Below are 20,558 nucleotides of genomic sequence, written 5' to 3' on the forward strand. Positions count from 1 at the left end.
GGGTGCAGGGGTGCTAAACTTCCAGCTAAACTTCCGCTGAGCCCCCAAGTGAGGAGGGGAGAGGTTTGGGGTCCCCCTGGGGGCTGGAGAAGGGAGGAGATTCCTCTTGTCTGACCATGAGGCAGTTGCAGAAGAAGGTAAATAGGGCGGTTCGAGGCTTCAGCACCATTATTGCCCCAGGGGGGGGCGTCCCGTCTGTGCCCTCCTCCTGCGACCCCGAGACTGTCAGCAACTGAAGCAGATGGGCCCCAGCTGGAAGCCGAAGTTCTGGTCGGACTGTCCGGAGCCGGAGGCTGCCACATCCAGAAGCGGCAGGACCCGTCCCTGTGGGCGCTGAATTCCAGCAGGGTCTAAGCCTGTCCATTCTGGAACTGCAGGGGTGCGGACAGGGAGGGCCAGGGGTGCAGCGTGATGGCATGGGGACCCCCTCCCCACTCTGGGGACCCAAGCAGCTGTCCTGGGGGCCTGGAGCGCGGCCGCAAACATCTGGTTGGGGACCAGCTCCTGGCCCGCAGCCCCCCAAGCGCAGAGCGCGGTCCTGGCCCCACGCGGCCGCATCCAGCCAGGCAGCCAAGTTCTGGCACAGGCAAGGGGAAGGTCCGTGGGGCGCTGGGCTCAGAGGGGCAGGAATGTCAGCTGCACACTGCTCACCAGGCGCCGTCTACGTCCACATAGGAGAATGGCACGTGCCCGGGCAGGAGTCCGCGGCCAGCAGGCCGGCAGGGGCAGGGGACCAGATGGGATGCTGGAAATTAAATCTGGGTCGGCTGCATGCAAGGCAAATGCTGTGCTGGCTCTGCTATTGCTCTAGCCCCTTCATTATTTTTTTGGTTTGGCTTGTGTACCATATCTGGAGATGCTCAGGGTTTACTTTTGGCTCTGCAGTTGGGAATTCCTGTTGATGGTACTCGGGGATCATAGGGGATGCCAGGGATTGATCTGGGTTGGCAACATGCAAGGCAAATTCCCTTACCCGCTTTACTGTCTCTTGTCCCAACCTTTATGTCTTTTTTTCTAGGTCAAGAATTTCTGCTTCCTAAGGGCCAGTTGCAAAGCACTATGAGCACTGTTTCGTGTGACACTGTCCCAACATATAAACATAAAATAATCCTCATTGATCCTGACATTGATTCAATTAGGTTAGATGATTTCAATGGCCCCTGCATTCTCAGCTTTGTGGGGACGCAACCTTGCCTTCGTACATGCATCCCAAGCTCCATACTGAGTTACAACCGAACCCAGACTTGGGTGTATTTTTATTTGCTTGAAACTGGTGCTTATTTTTCTGTATAGAAATTATTTCCACTTAATGTGTTCTTCATTGAGTTGAGAGAAAAATGGACACACAGTAATGACAACACTTTTGTCAATTTTGCATGTCCTTCTTGCAAAATAATTTGGTCATTGCAGGAAAAGCCATATATGTGTCGATAATTTTATTTGCATGGTGGAAATGTCAGACATCAAACCTGCATGGTTCGACTTTTTTTTTTTGACATGGAGAATCAAGAAATCAAGAAATAATTGTAATCCTCCTCTGCTATTGTTCAGGAAAGCAACCAGTCTCAGTGGAATGTCTCTGATCCTGTGCACTGTGACAGTCTTGAGTGAGCAATGGCGCCTGCATCACCGTGGGGATTCTGAGACAGGCAAAGTCCCAGGGCTGTTAGCAGCATGGACACAATTTGAGTCAGCCGCCACACAAGTGTGATCATCTGAATATCCACACAAGAGAGAAACTGTAGACATGTAAAGAATGTGGGAAGGATTAGATCGATCCTCATACCTGATTATGCATAGGAGAATTCATACAGGAGAGAAACGCTATTCATCCAAGGAATATGGGAAGACCTCAAGACTTAGTATGCATAGAAAAATTCATTAAGAGAAACCTTATTCATGTAAGGATAAGGAATGTTTTGAATACCTTTATTTCCTTCTCAGGGGTTTCTGTGCATAGAAAATTCATGCAGGAGAGAAACCTTACTCATGTAAGGACTGTGGGAAGACCTTTACTTTGTACTCAGAATTTACTAAGCACAGGAAAACGCACACTGAAGAGAATCCATATATATATATATATATATATATATATATATATATATAGACTGTTGGAAGGCATTCACTTATCTCTCACTCCTTATTACATATAAGAACATTCATACTGGAAAGAAACCTTATGTATGTAAGGCAAGCAGGAAGGCCTGCATTATGTCCTCAAGCCTTAGTGATCACAGAAAAATTCACATGGCAGACAGTTTACATATGGAAGGACTGTGGGAACACCTTCATTCAAAGTTGATGTCTTATTAAACAGAAAATTTCATACCAGAGTGAAACCCCATGTATGTTTAAAAGGCCTTTGCAAAAAAAGGCCTTTGCTCTACATTCAAGACTCAGTATGCATAGGAAAATTCATAGTGGAGAGAAGCTTACATATGTCAGGAATGTGCGAAGGCCTTCACTCAACCCTCAACTCTTACGATCCATAGGAAAATACATATTGGAGGGAAAGCTCATGTTTGTCAATGTAGAAAGGCCTTTGTGTGCCTCTCTAGCCTTTGTAGTCATTGTAAAATGCACATGGGATGAGTTGACCCTGAAGAACTATCCCCAAGTTCAGAAAAATCCCCCTAGGGAAGATGAGTTTTATTTAGACCAGGAAGGTTAGGAGGGAGCTACAAAAGTGCAGCCAAGAAGCTAAGAATCTAGCATGACAAGCTTCCCGTGACATCATCCTATAAGGGAAAGATACATGGTGATTATCACCAGGGCTATAGTTATGCCAGTGTCCCGGCATTTGAAATTCACATGCATGTTAACTTGTAAATAACAGTCTTGGTGATGGAAGCCAAAAGGAAAATGACTAAATAAGTTCCAAATATAAAAGGAAAGTCCTCTTGAAGCAACAAAAGCTTTGAAAAATTAATGAGGCACCATTTTCGCCTCCCCAGCAGTTGTCTCCCCCTACTTTTTGTGAGCCCTGCCCCTTGCAGCACAGGATCCCCTGGGTGTCCCGAAAGGATCTCTCCACACCTGTGGCCTGGTCCTTTAAGGGTGCAGGTGGGAACGGAAGTGACATCACAGACAGGGCCTTCCAGGTACGTGTGTTCTTGCTGACAGAGATGGTTCAGTCAATCCCACTATTGTTACGTGGATGTAGGTCAGCCTGGAACTGGCTGGAAGCGGTTCTTGAAGGCCGATTTTGGGGCAGGACAGGGGCAACTCTCCGTCTCTGCTCTGTGAGCGACATGCTAGCGTGGGTGACGCTTTCGCGTTGTTTCTCACTTGTTCCCTGACATCCAGGTGTTCCTAAGGCGTGGCGGTGGCTTTAGGGGTACGCAGCGGTTTGGGGGGCATGATGGGGGCTGTACTGGGGCGCAGTGTTGCCGGTGTGAGTACGTGGTACCGGGGGCCTCTGAGGCCACGATGGCCTCTAGCTCCGTGATGGGGCAGCGGCGGGTGGGCAGGCAGGGGGAGGGGCTGAGCTTGGGACTGAGTACAGGAGTGCTGCACCTGCACAGGGCGGGGGGCTTCGCTGTCCCGACCCTCCCGACAGTCCCATGTTGAAATCTTTGGCCCTTATCTCGTAGCTGTAGAACCTCCAGATTTGAAGGGCAGAGCCGAAGCCCCCCCCTCACCCCACCCATTGGCAAGGATCCCCTTGCTGTTCATCATTTTTATTGCCGCCATGTTGGTCCAGGTCATTCGGGGGCAGTGGACCTGCAGGTGGCTGGGGATTGCCAGTGAACATGTTCTTTTGGGTCTGTTTTTGGTTTGGGGGTTGTTTTGGGGTGCGCTGGGGGGAGGGGGCATCCCTGGAGATGCTCAGGGCTTCCTCTGGCTCTGGGCTCAGGTATGAATCCTGCTGGTGTTGCTGCAGGACATAGGTACGTGGAGAGTTTACCGGGTCAAGGCAAGTGCCCTACAGACTTCATTGTCTGTCCAACCACAATCAATATTGGTGCTTTTTTTTTTTCAGATCACGAGTTTCATCTCCCTCATGTCAAGTTACAAAACACCCTCCACTCTTCATCTCTTCCTGAGCAGGTGACCCGTGGCTATTAGGATAAACACTGAGGGTAAAGATTTTTGTTGTTTTATAAATTTTTACTTTTTTTTAACAAAGATACTTGTTTATTTGTGTGTGTCTGTGGCGGGGGGTGGACTTTGTACAGGACTCCTGGTATTCTTGGAAGAAATTTATGTAGGAAGGGGCAGAGCGAAAGTATAGCAAATACTTGCGTTGCACAGTCAACTTGGGTTCAGTCCCCTGCATCCTAGTGATCCCCAAAGCTTCGAGGAGTGAAACCCTGAGTGCAGAGTTAGGAATGACCCCTGAGCAATGCTTGTTCTGGCTCAAAGAAAACACACACACACAGACACACACACATACACACTTGTACAGACAGGAAACTTTTGATTGCAAGAAAAGAGAATAATAAGGATTCTGGGAAACTACGGAAATACCAGAAAACAGAGTTTTAAGAACCCACTCTTTTACTATTTAAATGTTCCTCTCTAGTTTGTCTTTGTACATAATTTTTTGTTTGTTTGTTTGCTTTGCTTCCTTAGAGTCGTCCTGTTGTTGCTGTAGTTTCGACCACTCCTTGTAGGGATCTGCACTTACTTCTCACTCAGCTCAGGGATCACTGCAGCCAGGGCCCAGGGTGGCCAAGTATCATACTTGGGTCAGCTGAGCGTAAGACCACTCTACCCACAAAATAGAATATTTACAGTATAAGTAGTCCTGAGACCTTCCGAATGTCAGGCACAATTCATATTATGGTTCTTTGTAAATAAATGCCTTGATTATTTGGATTTATTTTCTATAAACTTGGGTGATTGTACCATTTTCAAATATATTCCTGCACAACAGGAGCGAGCATAGGATGAGACTCACGCAGATGTGCTTATGCAGGATTAGAGTAAATCAGGACTCAGATGGGCCTAGGTCCAGTGAGACAGAGCACGGCTATGCCTCAGGCTCATCTGAACCCAGAAGTGACCTTGTTCCCCTGGACAGAGTGCACAGGTGCATGTCCTTGTCCACCCTGCAAGACAGTGGCTGAAGGTTTGTCTACCCTAAGTCCCAGTCTTTCCACATGGCAGAGCCACATTTCAGGTTGTAGTTCTCAAGGACCTAACAAGGACCTAAAAATGTTCTCAAGGACCTAACATTATATTTTGTATGCGTCCAATTTTGTTTTCTTTAGTTTCATTTTTCAGCCACGCCATGATACTTCGGGGTGACTCTGGGTTCTGCACTCACTTATCAGTCTTGGTGTTTGCTTGGGGGATCATATGGGATCCGGGGATTGAATTGGACCAGATGCGTGCAAGGCAGCAAAAGTGAAGATTGTGTTGTTTGCGTACTTTCAGTAACTTGTCTGGTTATATCAGGGACACATGGGCTAGGACTCTCACCTTTTCATTGTCACTAATCTCTAAATTGATTCTGTGGGGTTCAGGGTATTCTAGGGTGAAGCTAGCTGTAATCCCCTGGATGGGAGGAGGAGCCCTGAGGCCGGGGAGGAGAGGCGTGTATGCAGCTGAGTGTCTGAGGACCCTCCCAGGCTCGGCCCCGGGCATCGTAGGTGTGCCCTGAGTGTGTGTGAAACATGCTGCTGACCTCAGGGGGCCTCGGGCTCCTGGATGCAGGCATCTGTGCTCTACTCACACAACCCTTCGCTCCCTTGGGGTGATCCTGTGCTTTGCTTTCTTGGCTCATTCCAGTCTTATTCATTAGTCATGTGTTCATGAGATTCAGGGCCCTTTGTACCCCTTTCCCTTATCAGCCTGGCTGCACAGCCTGTATTGTTGGGGTGCCCTTTTCAGGAGCAGCAGAACCACCTTGCACCCCGCCCTCTCTGTCACTAAGCTTGTCTTTGCCATCAGGTCATTTGCATGTTTTTTGAGTATACGAAGACATTTTGTTTTGTATCGGTTTGGGGTCTGATGTTGCCAAGGGGTTTATTCCTGGCGGTGCTCAGGGGTTCCTTTGGGCAGTGCTCAGAATCCTGCCCCTGTCAGCCTTATGCAAGGCAGGTGCCCTACCTGATATTCTCTGTCTGACCCACTATGAAATATTCTTTCGGTTTTATGTTAAAAAGTCATTGAGTGAGCCCATAATAAAGCTAGTTTGTGCTGAAGTCATAGTATAGTGGGGAGGGTGCTTGTCTTGCACAGGGTTTGAGTTGCAGTTCCCATAGGATCCTCAAATATCTCTGGTTCTACTAAAATAGAAAAGCCAAAAGGCTAGTGTGTGATTGCCAGGCTCCTCCCAGCAATAATCCCAAATGATCGTCCCTTTGCTCTGGGCCTGTTTGGACTGTGAGAACCACAGAGATGTCATCTACCTGCTCGGCCTGTTCACCCAAGAGTCATTTGACTAATTCTTACCTGACTTGCTGTGATTTATTTAAGAACTCAAATCACAGCCTCAGGATTTGGCATAGCTGCAATCTGACTTGGGAATAGGGTCACTGAGTATGCGTGAGCTGGTAAGATTCACACATTCAAAAATTAATATCATTATACCCAGCGGGATAGATCAGTGGAGCAAGCATGTGACTGGAAAGGTGGGGTTCCGGGCTCTCTCCCTGCCATTACATCTGTGGTCTCTGGACACTGCAAAGAGAAAATCCAGAGTCTTATTCTGGGAGTAAAAGTCACTTAGCCTTACTGGGTACTGAAACTGAAAAAAATTCTATTATTTTTCATATCAATAAAGTACTTTAATTTTTTCTTCTACTGAAAGCAAACACAAGTGGTAATTGTTTCAAAGAATTCATTTGTCAGTTCATGCTGTGTTTACAAAAAATGAATATGAAGCCCCCTCTCTCTCTCCTCTCTCTCTTCTCCCCTCCCCCCCCCACCGCTGCCTGAATTTGATGGTCTCAGGCTGCTTTCCCCACCCTTGGCCAGCTGACGGCCATGGGTGGATGACGGAAGGAATGACGGCCAGGCTGGTTGGTATCAATTGCAGTTTCTTCCAATCTCCTCTCAGTTCTCCTCTGATTCTCCTCCCATGAATCTCCTTCATTTCTCTTGGATTTTCCCTCTCAGATTCTTTCTTGATTTTTTCCCTTGCCAACTCTTATAGCATTAATTATCCCCCAAATCATGAGGGAGTTGGGGTAGCAATTACACATAGGCGAGGTCATACAATCAATGGATGTATGGTCCCTCTCTCAGAGGAAACTTCTTCTAGGACAAACTCTTTCAGCAAGAAGACCCACCTAAATGTGAAATGCCATCTATGGGTGCATTTTTCTTTCCCTTAGTTCAGGAACCATATAAACATTCATCTTAATTCTACTCCTTAATAAAATTAGTAGTCATTTAATATGGACACAGTAATAGATACATTAAGCTGGGGACATCTTACTATAGATCTCAGATTACAGTGCTCAGGCCAGATTAGTCTTTCTTAACCCTAGCATGGTACCAATCTAGTTGTTACTCTTTGGATCATGACAGAATTTGTCCATGATCATGCTCTTAACTCATATGGCATTTTGGTCTAGCCCATTTCGATGCCAGGGTACGTCACAGCTAGCCGTGAGTCCATCCAGTCCCTCATCATGACACTGCCTTTGGGGTGCTAGAGACTAAGGGCAACTGAGGCTTAGATTGAGAAAGCAGATGCCCAGGTATGAAGTATTATTTGGTGTCAATTAACTCCCAAGTTACAATGTCAGAGTATTAACTATCTTCCTATGTCTATACAACAAGGGTGTTGCTCTAAAATAATTATGCCAAGGACATAAGGAGAAGAGAAAAGCAGTTTTTCCCTCAGATTTCTGAGGATTCAGACCTTACAACTTAACATAGTCTGATTAGGAGAAATATGTGACAGACCAGTTGGGAAAGCAAAGCACAGAGAGGGAGGTTACAGAGAAACATAGAAGAATGGGAGTGCCTCAGGAGCACTGTGGTAAGCCTAAGCTTCCTCTGGCAAGGGAGGAAGGACATACCAATGTTAAACCTAAAGTGTTTAGAGCTATATTCCAAGAAATAGATGAATGGGAGTGCCTCGGGAGCATTGTATGGGTGTAATCCAATAAAACTTAAACTCCCTGTCACAAGGGAGAATGGACATACCAGTGTTAAACCTAAAATGTTTAGAGCTATATTTTCAACAGAACAGTGTAGTAGTTGGTCTGGAGCGATAGCACAGCGGGTAGGGCGTTTGCCTTGCACGTGGCCCTTGAGGCTGCTCCAAGTTCGATTCCTCCACCCCTCTCGGAGAGCCTGGCAAGCTACCGAGAGTATCTCACTCACACGGAAAAGCCTGGCAAGCTCCCCGTGGCATATTAGATATGCCAAAGACAGTAACAACAAGTATCACGATGGAAACACTATTGGGCCTGCTCGAGCAAATCGATGAACAATGGGAGGACAGTGTGGTAGTGGGAAGATAGGGGAAGTTGAAGATAGGGGAGGTTGTGCTGCGTCCAGCCTTCTACATCATCCCACAGCTGACTCTCGGGACCAGAGAGAAGATCGCCAGTACTAACAGGTCCTTTGAAGGCTTTCTGCGGACATCCCAGGGATTTGGGATGTTGGGCCCCCACCCCAACAAATCTCGAATGAACTCCAAAATTTGGAGTTTTTGTTCACACCAGGTTACAGGCTGTTCTGCCAGGCAAAACAGCAGCCTCCCAAAAGAAGCACAGTCTGTTGGTTAGAAAAAAAGCACATCCTGACTCACCTGTCCATTTCATAAGCACCCACAAAATTAAATTCACCAGAACCACATCCTGGTACCCTGCAAATTTATCTAAGCATAGTGAGGCAAGCATATTTACAGAAGCAAAGAAAAGCGAATACAGAAATAAATCAGCTATTGATGTTTACTACCTCACTTTGGGGGGACCCTAACCTATTTTTCCTATTTGTACTCTGTGACGATCTGGCACCCTAGTGGAATGGTTACAAGAAATTGAGAATGTGTTTGTAATAACTCCGCTAAAAAGTAAACTTCTGAACTAAATTAATTTCATATTCTTACGGTAACAAGCACCAAATCATCATAGCCAAACAACAGATCAATAGATCAACATGTCTGAAAAAGAGGCTTTCTCCTGTACTACTACTGTACAGTTATTCTTTCCCACTGGTTAAAATTTTGAAGAATTATAGCTTAATAAATCATCAAGTACTAAAATATTAAAAGATTATTTAGCTGCACAGGAGTTAAGGGACTTTCTATTCATTTGTCTGATCCATGTAGAATCACTGCTATGTAGACTTTGAGCACTGTTTGAAGAGTTGCTGCGCATAGCTCTCAAGGAATAACTGGAGAGCACCGTTTGCTCTGAACACACACAAATACAGAAACAGGAATTTTTGCATACGCAAATGTCTTCCCAGTCATCACCAATTCCTGAGTCCCCTTCTGGGCTACCCCTGACCGCTTTCTAAGCCACGTGATTCACTTAGTTTCTGAATCTCTCCTATCATTGTGAAAATAAACAGTTGAAGCTACTCAAGACCTATACTTTCAGTGTGATATAAATAAACGTGGGGACTCAGAGAGGTCTGGGTGGCTGTTTGCAAAGAATGTGAATTTTATTTCCTTCGTCAAAACAAAGACTTCTGATTGACGTGCTATCTGTTCAGTCCGTCACTCTCCATCTATCCCTGACCTGGCAAATATCAGATGTCCCGATCACCTGATCCTATCCCAGAAACGGAGAAAAATGAACCTTTCTGACCAGTCAAGTATCTGGTCAGGAATATTTGAAGCCTGGCCCTTTAAGGCTCTGGGCGCTCTGCCTATGACGTCACAGAGTTGGGACCATCTTTCCCTGCGTGTCTTGGATTTCTGCGGAAGTGCTGGCGGGCTGGCTTAGGTGTGGAGGGCGAGGAGCGGGTGAGGGGGTACCCAGGGGGCAGGGGGGTCCGGGAAGGTCGGTTTCCCTGCCGGCCGCCCGAGTGGTCGCAATGAGCGCCTGAACTTCCGCGTTCTCCGCCTTGTGGGTGGCGGGTTCGCTCCGGGGTGGCGGCCCCTCACCCGGGTCGCACAAAGAGCTGCTGCCGAAAGGTTTATCTTATTTATAAATTGATTTTTGGGGAAAAACGATCGTTTTTACTGAGTAGAAGTTACTTAGAAAGATGCGTAAGGGGGGAACGCGGCCGGCCGGGTTCGATCCTGGCACCTCACAGCGTCAGATCACGGCCTGGAGTGAGCCCAAAGCCGGGAGTAACCCCTGACCAAAGCCCCCCAGAGCTCCCCAAAAAGGTGGGTGGGTAGAGGAAGCACGTGTTCGAGGAGAAAAACGAATCTGAAGCTCTAAGGTCGTTCTGAAAGTTCCAGAAACAAGGACAATAACCGAACGAAGAAAAGTGGAAACAAAAGTTGTTTTAATTTTTTTTGTGTTTTAGCCCCTTACCCTGTGGCGCCCAGGACTCCCTCCCTGGGGATCCGAGGACCCTTTGGGGTGTCGGGATGTGGGGCCAGCGCCCTCCCTGCTGACCCGTTGCTCGGGCCCCTCACAAAGGAGAAAGAGTCAGAGCTAGAGGGAGCCTCAGTCTCCCCCAGATATGATGGAGCGGGTTAGGGCACCTCAGCGTTATCTTAGTTTCAGGGCGACGACCATCACCTGGTCAGTCACAGGGGTGGGTGGATCATCCCAGCAGTGTCCCCAGGACATCCCGTTACAGGCCCCCTTTCATTCCTTAGGCTGATTGTGGAGTAGTGCTAAAGCATGGGATTCCCTCATCAAAGGGACCTGGGGGCGCATTCTTTTTTCTCGTGGGGGGGTGTTGAGCCCCACCTGGCTGTGCTCAGGGGTCACTCCTGGGGTTGCTCAGAGTACCCCATATCTGGGTCAGCAGCATGAAGGAAAAAACACCCTACCCTCTGTCCTGTCGTTCTTGGGGGGTGTCAGGTCTGGATGGGGGTTGGGGCTGGGTACATTCTTCATATGCTTGGGGCTTAAAAGCATTTGGCAGAGTCTTTGATTTTCACTGGTCCTTGTGCATTCAGTGGGTTCTGGGAGTTCAGGGAGGTGGGGAGCTTCTCTTTCCTTTTTTTATTTATTTTGCATTTTGGGTCACACACAGCGAGGCATTATGGTTATTCCTAATTCTAAATTCAGGAAGCACTCCTAGTGGTGCTAGGAACCATAAGCGATGGCCAGAATTAAACCCACGTTGGCCACCTTCAAAAGAAATGCTCATTTGTCTATGCTGTCACTCAGGCCCCAAGGTGTGGAACTTTAAGCCAACTCAGGTTGCAGTTGGAGGGGTGCATCAGTGTGGTGCTACCGTGGGTCTTGCAACCAAATATGCAATCTTAGCAGGAAGTAGCTTGGGCACTTCCAGAGTGTGCCGTAATCCCTCTAATAATGCAATTTAGGATCACTATTGGCCACCACACCTTTATTCGTTTAAATTAAATAATTATTTAGTCAGTAGGAAATACAACTGCAAGACTCAGTTACTTCTCCTACCTTTGCACTCAGGGATCACTCCTGGCGGGGTTCAGGGCACCATATGGGATGCCAGGATTCAAACTTGATGTGGCCGAGTGCAAGACAAGCACCTCACCTGCTATACTGTGTCTCCAAACTCTTTCCACAGAAATTTCTATTTTTTAGATTTTTAGGGTCACACTCAGCGATGCTCAGGGTTTACTCAGGCTTTACATTCAAGAATCACTCCTGGCAGTACTGGGAGACCATATGGGACTTTGGGAATCGAACCCAGGTTGGCCGCATAGAAGGCAAATTCCCTACCTGCTGTACCATCGTTCCGGCCCCAGAAATGTCTTCATTACTTATTTTATTGTACTTTTTTTGGCCACAGCAACACTGAATGCTCAAGGGTTACTCTTGGTTTTGAGTTCATGCATCATTTTTAGCAGTGCTGGAGTGGGTGAGCCTATGTCCTGTTGCATATTGACCCCGGCTTAGCTGCTTGAAAGAAAAGCACCCTACCAACTTACTAGCTTTGCTAACCCTGTGTGATTATATTTCCTCAGAAAAAAGAAGTTCTGCCTCACCTGTCCAGATTCCAAGCACCTTCACTGTCCATCTCTCCAAGACCAGGAGTGTGCCCTGCTGTTGAAGTGAGTACTTGCAGAAAGGGGTGTTCCAGGGACCAGCTGCAATAGGTTCTAAATGTCTCACTCTTAGTGGCTGGTGCAGTAGTACAGCCAGGGGGGGTGTTTGTCTTTCTTGTGGTTACCAGAGTTATCCCTGCCACAACATAACTAAGTGATATTGTCTCCTGAGCATCACTAGGTATGACTCCAACCCTCCCACTTCAGAATTTGTCTTGACACATGAGAAATTTTTATGCATCTTTTTGGAGTTGGAGTGTTTCTCCTGTCTTTCCCTCTCCCCCTCACCCGCTCCATTTGCTACAAACTTGGAGATAGTCAGAGACTCTCCCCCTCTTGTGTCTGTGTGTCTGAGATGCAGGGGGAGCCATGCCTTGTCCCCCAAAGGTAAATCAGGTGCTCAGCCCTCTGAGCTCCTCTCCTTGAGTGTATCTCACTACTTGGGGAGCAGATGAGGTGAGATTTGGGTCCACACCTGGTAGTACTTGAGGTCTGTGTCCTGCTCTGTGCTCAGGGGACTAGTGGACACTGGATACAAGGGAAGGCCCTCTGGCCTTCCAGGTGGCTGGCATCTGCTTCAGTCTGGTGTGCTCTCTCCTGTTTATACCTTCATGGAAAGTTCTTACCTGTGAAATTTCTAGAGCCCTTTCAAAGGATGGCTGTTAGGGGAAAATGAAGGAGTTGGAGTTGGAGGCTCTTAGCGAAATTATGGCCTTTAAAATCTCATTTGCGAAGAGAAGGAACACATGGAGGGTGCGGGATCCCGGAGGAAAAGAAAAAAGAAAAAACAGGTTCCAAAAAGAGCCGAGAGCACCGGGAAGTTCCAGATGGAGTAGGCGCCGCATCCCGCCTCCCCCAGATGGAACCCTGGTGACCAGAAGCCTCTACAAACACAGCTCGAGTATGCGGGAACGAGGACTTTTTCTCAAATCTGCCGGACTACACCTCCCAGGTAACCTCTGATCCCGGAAGTCATGCCCACAGCCCGCCCCCCAGCGCCATCTTTGAAACGTTCAGAATAAGAGAAGGAACACATGGAGGGTGCGGGATCCCGGAGGAAAAGAAAAAAGAAAAAACAGGTTCCAAAAAGAGCCGAGAGCACCGGGAAGTTCCAGATGGAGTAGGCGCCGCATCCCGCCTCCCCCAGATGGAACCCTGGTGACCAGAAGCCTCTACAAACACAGCTCGAGTATGCGGGAACGAGGACTTTTTCTCAAATCTGCCGGACTACACCTCCCAGGTAACCTCTGATCCCGGAAGTCATGCCCACAGCCCGCCCCCCAGCGCCATCTTTGAAACGTTCAGAATAAGAGAAGGAACACATGGAGGGTGCGGGATCCCGGAGGAAAAGAAAAAAGAAAAAACAGGTTCCAAAAAGAGCCGAGAGCACCGGGAAGTTCCAGATGGAGTAGGCGCCGCATCCCGCCTCCCCCAGATGGAACCCTGGTGACCAGAAGCCTCTACAAACACAGCTCGAGTATGCGGGAACGAGGACTTTTTCTCAAAACCGCGCGGCCGCTTACGCGGCCGCGCGACATCTCTCTATATACAAAGTGATCAATGAGAAGTAAACCACTCAATCTTTCTCCCTGAAAATCAGAGTTAAGTTTGGAGCATGGCCACAGCCCCAGAAACACAAGGACTTAATGCAGAAACCAGCAGCTTAGAGCAGAAAAGTGAACGGACGATGCGTTAACCCAGGCCATCATTTCTGCCCAGAGGGGAAAAGGGTGTTGCCCCATTCGCCCTCTCTTCTCTGGAAAGAAGGATGGCGGCCGCATGGGAGCCTTGTGGACAGCAGGTATGAGCCGGGGGTGTGGGGGCGACTAAAACCTCATGGGAAGGGGGGCGTTCCGGTCCGTCCTTCACGCCCTACCGAGGTCACCAGTTGCCCCCCACGAGCGGCTCTCCAGCACGGCCACAGCCCCAGAAGCACAAGGGCTTAATGCAGAACCCAGCAGCTTGGAGCAGAAAAGTGAAAGGACTATGCGTTAATCCAGGCAATCATTTCTGCCCAGAGGGGAAAGGGTGTTGCTCCCTTCCGCCCTCCTCCCTCTGGAAAGAAAGATGGCGGCCACATGGGAGCCTTGTGGACAGCAGGTATGAGCCGGGGGTGTGGGGGCGACTAAAACCTCATGGGAAGAGGGGCGTTCTGGTCCGTCCTTCACGCCCTACCGAGGTCACCAGTTGCCCCCCACGAGCGGCTCCCCAGCACGGCCACAGTCCCAGAAGCACAAGGACTTAATGCAGAACCCAGCAGCTTGGAGCAGAAAAGTGAAAGGACTATGCGTTAATCCAGGCCATCAAGTCTGCCGGAGGGGAAAGGGTGTTGCCCCATTCGCCCTCTCTTCTCTGGAAAGAAGGATGGCGGCCGCATGGGAGCCTTGTGGACAGCAGGTATGAGCCGGGGGTGTGGGGGCGACTAAAACCTCATGGGAAGGGGGGCGTTCCAGTCCGTCCTTCACGCCCTACCGAGGTCACCAGTCACCCCTCACGAGCGGCTCTCCAGCACGGCTACGGCCCCAGAAGCACAAGGACTTAATGCAGAACCCAGCAGCTTGGAGCAGAAAAGTGAATGGACTATGCGTTGATCCAGCCCATCAAGTCTGCTGGAGGGGAAAGGGTGTTGCCCCATTCGCCCTCTCCTCTCTGGAAAGAAAGATGGCGGCCACATGGGAGCCTTGTGGACAGCAGGTATGAGCCGGGAGTGTGGGGGCGACTAAAACCTCATTGGAAGGGGGGCGTTCCGGTCCGTCCTTCACGCCCTACCGAGGTCACCAGTTGCCCCCCACGAACGGCTCTCCAGCACGGCCACAGCCCCAGAAGCACAAGGGCTTAATGCAGAACCCAGCAGCTTGGAGCAGAAAAGTGAAAGGACTATGCGTTAATCCAGGCAATCATTTCTGCCCAGAGGGGAAAGGGTGTTGCTCCCTTCCGCCCTACTCCCTCTGGAAAGAAAGATGGCGGCCACATGGGGGCCTTGTGGACAGCAGATATGAGCCGGGGGTGTGGGGGCGACTAAAACCTCATGGGAAGGGGGGCGTTCTGGTCCGTCCTTCACGCCCTACCGAGGTCACCAGTTGCCCCCCACGAGCGGCTCTCCAGCACAGCCACGGCCCCAGAAGCACAAGGACTTAATGCAGAACCCAGCAGCTTGGAGCAGAAAAGTGAACGGACTCTGCATTGATCCAGGCCATCAAGTCTGCCGGAGGGGAAAGGGTGTTGCCCCATTCGCCCTCTCCTCTCTGGAAAGAAAGATGGCGGCCACATGGGAGCCTTGTGGACAGCAGGTATGAGCCGGGAGTGTGGGGGCGACTAAAACCTCATGGGAAGGGGGGCGTTTCGGTCCGCCCTTCACGCCCTTCCGAGGCCACCAGTTGCCCCCACGAGCGGCTCTCCAGCACGGCCACAGCCCCAGAAGCACAATGACCTAATGCAGAACCCAGCAGCTTGGAGCAGAAAAGTGAAAGGACTATGCGTTGATCCAGGCAATCATTTCTGCCCAGAGGGGAAAGGGTGTTGCTCCCTTCCGCCCTCCTCCCTCTGGAAAGAAAGATGGCGGCCACATGGGAGCCTTGTGGACAGCAGGTATGAGCCGGGGGTGTGGGGGCGACTAAAACCTCATGGGAAGGGGGGCGTTCTGGTCCGTCCTTCACGCCCTACCGAGGTCACCAGTTGCCCCCCGCGAGCGGCTCTCCAGCACGGCCACGGCCCCAGAAGCACAAGGACTTAATGCAGAACCCAGCAGCTTGGAGCAGAAAAGTGAAAGGACTATGCATTGATCCAGGCCATCAAGTCTGCCGGAGGGGAAAGGGTGTTGCCCCATTCGCCCTCTCCTCTTTGGAAAGAAAGATGGCGGCCACATGGGAGCCTTGTGGACAGCAGGTATGAGCCGGGAGTGTGGGGGCGACTAAAACCTCATGGGAAGGGGGGCGTTTCGGTCCGCCCTTCATGCCCTACCGAGGCCACCGGTTGCCCCCCGCGAGCGGCTCTCCAGCACGGCCAGGACTCCAGAACACAGAAACCAATTTCTTAACTATCTGACTTTCAGTAGAAATACTTCCAGGGTCAATAGGTAAAAGAGCAGAAATCCAAAACCAACATTTAATTCTTGAACCCAACCGTAGAAAGCAAATCAGTTCACAATGCTTTTTCAGCATGTCTGATTTGGGGGGGGGGTAAACTCTAAATAATAGTGGTGAATCTTTTATTGAAACAATGAATCTAATCAAAGCAGATAGAGTGTTAACTAGAATTCATCTGCTTCACAGGGACGGGGAGGGGTGGGGGGTGGGGTTTTATTGGGGTTCTTCATGGTAAAAAATAAGTATTGGTAAAGGGAAATGTGTTTGATATTTGCATGACTGAGACATAAACCTGAAAGCTTTGTAACCTTTCCCACAGTGATTCAATAAATAAATTTAAAAAAAAAAAATCTCATTTGCGTTAAATTTAATTTTTCTTTTTTCTTTTTTCTTTTTGGGACACAGCGGTAATGCTCAGGTTTTATTTCTAGCTTGGCACTCAGGAATCACTCCTGGCAGTTCTTGGGGGACTGTATGTGATGCCAGGGATCGAACATATGCCCTGCCAACTGTACTATCACTCTGGATCCAAGTATAATATTTCATCTTCTTTTTTTATTAAATCACATAACCATAGGAGTAAAATCATAGTCTGAAAACCTGGCCTGTAAGCTCTGAGCATTTCTGGTTGTGGTCCCAAAACAAAAAAACCCAGAGGACTGAGCGTTCAGAATATATTACTAGATTTCACACCTCTTCTGTTGGCAGTTAACTCCTCATTGCCTTTATTTGGGCAGGAGGAGGATTGGCTATGCGGGATTTTGCCAAACCCAGCAGTGCTCCGGGATCATTCCTTGGCAATTCAAGTTCTGAAGTTAAGTCTTTTGCTTTCATGCAAGTGCCATGCCACTCACTCTCAGCTCTTCCAGAACGCTGCAAACCTTTGAAATTGTACCCTGTACTTCTGGCTCAGGTTTGCACCAGGAGGCCCCAGGTACCAGCAACCCTGCCCTGCCCTCTATCTGCCAGCAGGGCCTCATCCCTGCCACTTGCAATATCTTTCTCACAAAGTTCACATTAATTATATAGAATTTGAATTCCTGCAGTCAGAGATAGGCCAGGAATACAGGACCTGTCCTTGCAAGCAGTCTGCCATGGTAGTCTCCTGTAAAACGCAGGATTCCCCAAGCACCACTCAGGTAAGGTCAAAGTTCTGCCACCTGTAGCGCCCAAATCCAAACCTGCATTCTACAAAACTGGTAGGTGGAGGTTGACTTGTGAACAAATTAACTATGCATATAGGTTTAGATATACACACATACACAAACACACACACACACACATATATATATATATAAATGTGTGTATATATATACACACAAACACACACACACATACATGAAATGAAATTCTGTCATGAATCAAAAAGGGGGATAACCAGGCTCTTATAGATAAGCATATATAGTCTTTGGGTCTTGGCCATTGATGGGATTACACGGCACCGGGGACAGTTGGTGGGTGTAACGCCTACATACTGGAAGATGGGAGATCTGGGTGGAGGAGGCCCAGTCCCAGTAGGAGCAGCTTGGAGATCTCAGCCCCAGGTCCAGCACACCTGGGTTCCTCTGCCGGTTCCTTCATGCATGAGGCTCGTCCGAAATTCTGGAGAGTGGTCTTAAACATGGCTGTGGCTCAAACCAGAGGTCTTGAGCTGCCGGGGCTCTGCTCGGGGTTGGGAGGGAAACTCAACACACCCTCCTCCAAAAGGCACCAGTGAGAAAGCCAGACACGGAGGCAGGAGACTGCGTGTTTTCTTTCAGGAGCCGGGCTTTATAGTCTCTGGGTCTTGGCCATTGATGGGATTACACAGCACCGGGGGCAGTTGGTGGGTGTAACGCCTATATACTGGAAGATAGGGGATCAGGGTGGAGGAGGACCATCTCTTTTCTCAGTCTCCTTCATTCCCCCTGTCTCCCTGAATCTGCTCTTTTTCTTCTCTCACCATGATCACAATCCAGCCTCCCCACGGGAAGCGCAATGAAAAATGATTTTCTAGACTTCCCAATTACCTGCAGCCCATGACGAAAAAGCAGCCTTAAAGGTGTGTTACTACTCTCCTTTGACCAGCTTCTTAATTGACATATTTAGTCCTAATGATTACCATTCTGTATGAACATAGTAATAGACACTTTTAAACTTGTTGGTGAATCTCCTGGGGACTTATCACCACAGATTCAGACTCAGCCCGGATCAATCACTCCCAATCCCAGCAGCGTCCAAGTGTAGTTATTACTTTTTGATTCGTGACAAAATTTGTCCATGACCAGGCTCTTATATATAAGCATTATGGTACTTTGACCAGGCCCATTTTGATCCCAGCGTAGCTAGCTCACCACTTGCCCTGGGTCCATCTAGTCCCTCATCGGACCCTTCTTTATGAGATTGAGGAAGTAAGGGCAGCTGAGGCTTCAGTCAAGAGAGCAGATGTCCAGGAGGTAATATTATCTGGAGACCATCAACTGTCAAGCTCAGGCTTTTCTTTGTAACTGTCTTCCTGTATCCATACAAAAAGCAATTGCTCTGAAATAGCTAACCATGCAAAAGACATTAAGGAGAAGAGAAAGACAATATTTACAAGTCAAAGTCTGATCAGTTGACAAAGGTAATTGAAAGGTTATGGGCAATCAAGAAACATAAGATCTCACCTGCCAGGGAGCAAGGGCAGACCACTATTATACTACAATACCTGGTGATCCTCAGTGGTTTCTCTTGGCTCTGCACTCAGGTATTATTTCTGATGGTGTTCCTGGAAACTACAGGATTCTGGGGATTGAACCTAGGTTGGCCATGTGCAAACAACACCCTACCCAGATCTACAGTTGCTCTGGTCTCAGTTGGAGAGTTTAGATACATGTAACTGTGCACAGAATGTTGTATGAAAGGATAGAAGGGGCGCCTTGATGAAATCTTTTATAAGTGGGAATATGGGTCAGGTCCCAAGCTCTCCACATCCCAGGAGACCATTCCGTTTACCTGTGATTTCTCACAAGGATGGTCACATTCCTGGATCCCACCCATGTTACTTTACTAATAATAGAGGTAAAAAAGGAAACATTTATGATTGGATAAAGGAAAATTCCATCCATCTATTAGTCAGATCGTGCTCAGGGGACCCTTTGGAATTCTGGACATTGTACCTAGATTGACTGCATGCAGCGCACTGTACTAGCGTGATACTCTCAGTTTGAAATCATGTTTCTGAAACTGCCTCCTGGGGTTTTCTTTGAAGCTGAGAGTCCACTGCTCGCGTGTTGTCAAGGGGTAGAGTGTTGGCCAGACCTTGCTCGCTGATGTTCTTACCAGCCTTTGTTCCTCTTCCATGTCTCCAACTCTCTGGGTTTCTGCTAAGCCAGTTCCTCTCTGAATCCTCAGGGTTGGCTTCGGAGTCACTGCTTTCATCCCCATCTGGATTTATTATTTCCCCAAGAAACTCATTGTCCCATACCCTACCAGCTACCTACCTACAGAGCTTAATTTCTTTTGACATGAAAACTCTCATGGCATAGACTAATGAGTGCAATCCTCTGTTCTACTACATGGCAGTAGCCAGCCCTGGTGGAATGTATCTTCCTGCACTCTGTGATAAAGGCTCAAGTGAGCAATTTGGCCCTCATCCCCACAGGGATGCTGAGACATGTGGGATGTGTTCTGAGGGTGATCAGAAGATCACTCTTCCCATGTCCTCAGCACCATCACTTTCCCATAGAAGCCCATATTGGACAGAATTCCCAGAAATGTAAGCACTGTGGACAAACTTTTGAGTCCAGCATGATCCCGGTGGGACTATGTGAATATCCACACAGGAAAGAAACTGTTTAAGCACTGTGGGAAGGCCTTTCATGGGTCCTCATACCTTATACATAGGATATTTCATACTGGAGAGTCCGTATGCATGTAAGGAATGTGCTGTGGCCTTTCTCTGACTCATACATCTTAGTATGCACAGAAAAAGTCACACTGGAAAGATACCATATGCATATATAGAGTGAAAGTCTTTGCTTATTCCACAAGCCTTAATACACAGAAAAACTCACACTGGAACACTGGAGAGATAACTTATATTTGGGAGCAATATAGGAAGGCCTTTGCTTCTTCATGAAGTCTTAGTTTTCACAAATTTTGTTTTGCAGAAAATCCTTATATATGTGAGGTTGGTGGAAAGGCCTTTCATCTCAGGTCTTTCTGAGCATAGGAATGTTCATACAGGTGAATGAAACACTATTCGTGTCACTACTGTGGGAGGGTCTTCACTTACTATTCAAACTTTTTTGTCCATAAGAAAATGCACATTGCAGTGAATCCATGTATATATGTAAGGAGTGTGGCAAGGCCTTTGCTTATTTCACAATACTTTTGTGACACTGAAATTTTCATATAGGAGACAAACCTTATGTTTGTTA

The 20,558-nt window shown here is 48.3% G+C and overlaps 1 pseudogene; it reads right to left on the reverse strand.

Annotated features, from left to right (window-relative positions):
- Positions 1 to 225: 225 nt before the first annotated feature.
- LOC130022012 (uncharacterized) overlaps positions 226 to 20,558 on the reverse strand; it is a 32,843-nt pseudogene continuing 12,510 nt past the window's right edge.

Source organism: Sorex fumeus, unplaced genomic scaffold (assembly GCF_029834395.1).
Source record: "Sorex fumeus unplaced genomic scaffold, SorFum_2.1 ptg000019l, whole genome shotgun sequence".
In the NCBI taxonomy this organism is placed as follows: domain Eukaryota; kingdom Metazoa; phylum Chordata; class Mammalia; order Eulipotyphla; family Soricidae; genus Sorex; species Sorex fumeus.